The 5,168-nt window shown below is 36.7% G+C and overlaps 1 long non-coding RNA gene across 3 annotated transcripts; it reads right to left on the bottom strand.

Moving 5' to 3' along the window:
* Positions 1 to 1,807: 1,807 nt before the first annotated feature.
* LOC110881278 lies at positions 1,808 to 4,534 on the bottom strand. Of its 3 annotated transcripts, none has more exons than XR_002559664.2 (3): positions 4,398 to 4,534; positions 3,325 to 3,413; positions 1,808 to 1,832 (listed from the first exon to the last, which is right to left on the bottom strand). It is a non-coding gene; the product is annotated as an uncharacterized LOC110881278 (long non-coding RNA). The 3 variants fall into 3 exon arrangements; XR_002559663.2 differs by lacking the exon at positions 1,808 to 1,832 and adding an exon at positions 1,895 to 2,002; XR_002559665.2 differs by lacking the exon at positions 1,808 to 1,832 and adding an exon at positions 1,895 to 2,002 and having other exon boundaries at positions 3,325 to 3,408; positions 4,398 to 4,530.
* Positions 4,535 to 5,168: the final 634 nt, after the last annotated feature.

Here is a 5,168-nt window from a genome sequence, read left to right as displayed (position 1 = left end):
TAGATCATTAACCCTTGGTGCTCGCATGATGATCCACTCCTCGGGGATGACAACCCCCGACTTCAGAATCAGGCACTCCTTGTCAGTGAAATGTGTTGAATACATCCTGTCACAAATCTGAGAAATGCTGAGCAGGTTGTTCTCCAGCTCTGCTATGTAGTTGACTCTTTCAAATGTAATGACACCGTTTAATAACGTGCCCTCCCTGATAATACGTCCTTCTTGATTTCTTGCGAAACCGACATATCCACCGTTGAAACCTCTAACATCGTACAACAGGGTCTTTCTCCCTGTCATGTGTCAGGATACTCCACTATCCATAATCCACTTCGAGATAAATCTCGGGAGCTCCTGCACATTTCACAAACACTTAGTTAGAAGTTGAAGCAACCCAAGCCTCCTTTGACTCGGGTAGCTTGACATTAATATGTGTTTTTGCAGTGTATAATGGTGGGAAGTTTTTGTCGTTCATTTTAAGACTCTCCTCAGATCTAACCTCAACCTCTTTGTATAAAAAGAATTCGTCTTTCGGAGGTTGACCAGATGGTTGGTCTTTCTTTGGAACATACTTCTTCTCTGGTGGAGTCGGAGTTTGTTTCTCAAGCTTTCGTAAAAATCCAAAGGTACATCCATCTTAACCGGTTTGGTTGAAGATGGTTGTTTTGTAGTATCAGAAACCTTTGGTTTTGACTCAACTGATGTCTTTGATTCAGTTTTTCGCTTCCACGTTTGTTGTGAAGAAGCAACCCGTTTGTAAAAATGATCAGTTTTCTTTACCAACTGTTTTACGGGTTCAGCTTTGACTTTAGTGTTTTCATTTTTCAAAATCTTCTTCTCAACAAACATTGGCGCTTTGCCTTTGACATCATTTTTCTTTCTTGGATTCTCAACAACCACAGACTTACGTTTTGAGTTGGTGCACTTTCGTGCAATGTGACCAACTTCATTGCATTTGATGCAAGTACGGGTGTCAACTTCCCGACTTTTACCTTCAGTCTGAGGCTATGAGGCCTTCTTCGCAAAAAATTCTTCATTCATTTTTTAAAAAATTTACGATTCTTGCTCAGAAGTTGAGCTTGAACTCTTAACAAACACTTTCTTTTCAACAAACTTTTGTTTCTGAAAGTTCCTCTTTGGGTGATTCTTACCACCCTGATATCCACCGACCATTTGTTTTGATTGTTATTTGTTAAAACGTGGTGGCACAACAGGTTTCTTGTAGTAAGATTTATCACGTTCAAAGTTTAAAAGCCTTTTGGAACTTGTTAACCCCTTAACATCAGAAACATCGATTTCAACAAGTTTGAAAACTTTGTTAAACTTATTCAGATTCACATTCTCAATCGGAAACTCAATATCCGAGTACAACTTATCAGAACCACACATCCTATACATGACAAGAGTAGATTCATCACTTGAGTTGTTCTAGGATTTTGGTTTTGGAATGTAGTTGTTTAGAAAACATTCTTCATCTTCAATGGAATCACTGTTCGATTTTAGCACATTTTCAACAATATTTTTCACAACTTCAGATTGAACACTATCTTCATCAGATTGTGAAGTGAATTGTAAGACCCTAACACGCTTTAACGGAAAGACGCAGCGGAAATTCGTACCATAAAAATTTCTTTCATTAAAAAAACTTTTTGACCTACTTGCAAGTTCATTATGAAATACCTTCTTACAATATATGCATCTTTTGTACTCTTTTACATATTAAAAGCATAACTTATAACTATCATTTTACATAATCAAACATTCCCGTACAATCTATCTCGTGACTCGGTCTTTGATTGCTACACCTCTTGGTGATAATCTGTGATTTGTACAACCTGCACCCACCACATATATTCACAACATTAGTACACGTTATATGCGAGCGAGATTCTTAATCATGTAACCTCGTTACGTTCTATCCACATTTACTTTCCATCACATCATCCTTCTAGAATTATTCATTCCATTCGGGTGTCTAATCCTTGACGAAACTTCAATATAGTACCTGCGCTACATTCATTCTCGAGGCACACTGTTAATAACGTCAATACTTAAGTGTATTGAAACCACGTATGCAATACATACATGACTGTGTACATACATTCCTACTCACATAACAAACATACATACATAACTACGTATAAACATACCTTCTCGCATACATACGTACATACATAACTACATACAACATACATTCTCACATACATACATACATACATACATACATACATAACTACGTATAAACATACCTTCTCGCATACATACGTACATACATAACTACATACAACATACATACTCACATACATACATACAAACATACCTTCTCGCATACATACGTACATACATAACTACATACAACATACTTACTCACGTACATACATACATACAAACATACCTTCTCACATACATACATACATACTTAACTACATACAAACATACCTTCATAAACGGATCATAACTACACACGTGCACACTTTCACTCACACGTACACGTACCTACATAATTACATAAACACATTCGTACATACATACTGTCTCGTATTCATGATTACTTATTAGCTTAAGCGTATTGGGAAGAAGTTAAATCAATACATACATGCCCACATACTTAGTTCATTACCCCGCATACTCGCTCCCATAACCCGATCTTTCCCACATGTCATAAATGCTTTCTAAATGCCCTTCGGGTATGTTTCGGATCTTAAGAATGAGTTCAAAACTCATCCGTAACCTACCAAGCCTTTCGGTAGGGTTGAGGAACATTATAAGGACTTAACAAGGCTTGGAATGGGTCCACGGGGTCCGAATTCGAAGGAAAAACAAAGAAATCCACAAACTTTACATTTGTACCTGACCTCCACCGTAAGCTACGGTGGCTACCGTAGCTTACGGTGGCCCCAAAATCTTTACGGTAGTTCTATACTGTCTTACGGCAGAAAGAGGAACCCAGCTCCCACCATAGCTTACGGTGGGCACCGTAAGCTACGGTGATGCCCAGTTCAGCTCCCCAATTTAATACTAAAACTCGCATAACTCGTTCGTTTTGCATCCGTTTCACTTGAAACCTGTTCCTAAACATCCGTAAAACAATTCCTTACGTATTAGACTAAGAATCCTTACCCCGGGTCCTTAATCATTACCAGTTTTATTACCGTTACCTCACTTATTCTTATTTATCCAGCCCGTTTGGTCCACAAACTACCTTCGACTATCTATATCAATACTTACCTTAATACTTTCAATCATTTCATACCATACATAGCTTCCCTTCATTTACAAACAAGAAAGTCCTTATGTATACTAAGAATTGAGTCGGAAGTCACTTACCTTAAGCGTTAGTGTTCATGCTTGATTCCTCGCCTCCGCTTGACCCGTTAACCTTCCGTTCTTGAGTCCATGCTAATGTGATTCCTATCCTTTCATGTCATCACAATCACATTATGATTAGCATATTTGCTCATTCATACTAATATTCGTTTCCTTCCATTCATACATTACTTGACTTTATATTACCCGAATACCACATACACAAAGCATAGACTAAGAGTCACATTGGCCCATATTCATACAACTCAATTATCATCATTTACGACACATAGATCATCTACTACGATACACATGACTTTTCTACTATTATAATCATGTCCGAAAGGCTAATCACGCTATACATTCATTATTGACCTTCAAGAAGTCAAATGTCCTATTTACATACTTTCAACTTATGAACATGTATCCTTCTTAATGGGGCAGCTTATATTAATGACGTGACATTTATTTCATACAAAATGTTGTGTGACACAACCCACTACATAATTACCTAGTCACAGACTCGTCATACAAGCTCCAAATGCATAAACTTGACTCACGCATATATTCAACCCGAATTCTTATACGAGTTCCATCTAGAGCACATTCTTCAAGTTAGTAAACTACTAGTCATATCATTATCATATTCCATTCATATATGTCAAGCCGTTTCCTACAATCTCACGTCCTAACTTCACTTAGGCATTTCATCAAACACTTGGTGTGCGTACACCATTTAATGCACAATATACAACTAATTCATGCATAATATTACAAGTTCATGTCAAGATCATCAAGTTCCACTTAGAATCATATAATCCTCATAATATGCCCAAATTAAGTAACTATCACTCTTTACATACTACATCATACATAAACTTTATACAACAATTAAACATGCATGATTATCCATATCATCATCTTCACTACTACATGTGGGTTCCAACTCGAATCATCTAATTAACGTAAACCATGTGTAATCTATGCTCCATATCATGATACTAATACATTCTCATGCTCAATTTCATCCCAATTCATGGATTAAGACATAACCCATTTCATACAAGATCACCAATCTTAGTTTTGTGACATACCTTTTGATCCTCTTGTGATGGTGAGCATTAATCCGTGTTTATTCATGATTTTGAGCTTCGATTCAACCTTCAATTTGGAACTTCTTTAAGAACTAGGGTTTACACCCCTTTGTTCTTCTCCAGAGCATTCCACGCACACACACACACGATGTATGTGTGTTGTGTGTTATGATTTTGTTTATTAAAACATAACTTTCCCCCTTGTTCATATATGGTCCCTCAAGTTTGTTCCCTTGTTTGCTTTGCTAAACTTTTGACTAGGTATAATAACCTAGTTACTACATTCTATTTTATTAAACATGGGGGTCTCACTAGCAAATTTAGTAATTCGAGTTTTTGGGGCGTTACTTAACTAGGTTAAATAACCTAGTCGTTTATTTCATTCTAAATCATATAAGAACACATGGAAATTATAAACATTCGGGTTTTGGGGTGTTACAAGTCTACCCCCCTTAAAGAAGGTTTCGTCCCCGAAACCTTTCTCATTCATAGTAGTCCAATACTACTTCTACTTTTCAAGTTGTTCATCCACAATACTTATATTAGTTCCTGCTCCAGAGCTCTTATTAGTGTCTTTTACCTTATAATACTAGCTATTAGCACATATCATCACTAGCGTTTCATTCATCGGGTTTATTCCAATTGTATGCAATTATTAATCATACGGACCTAAGTCTGCGGCTTGTTTCTAACTTCCTATATAAGCATATTACCTTCATATATTTGTTAATCGAAATAAATCGATTTATTTTATACCACTCATACCTCACA

Source organism: Helianthus annuus, chromosome 16, assembly GCF_002127325.2.
Source record: "Helianthus annuus cultivar XRQ/B chromosome 16, HanXRQr2.0-SUNRISE, whole genome shotgun sequence".
Lineage (NCBI taxonomy): Eukaryota > Viridiplantae > Streptophyta > Magnoliopsida > Asterales > Asteraceae > Helianthus > Helianthus annuus.
Note: the sequence above shows the minus strand (reverse complement) of the source record. Positions and strands in the feature narration are given on the sequence as shown.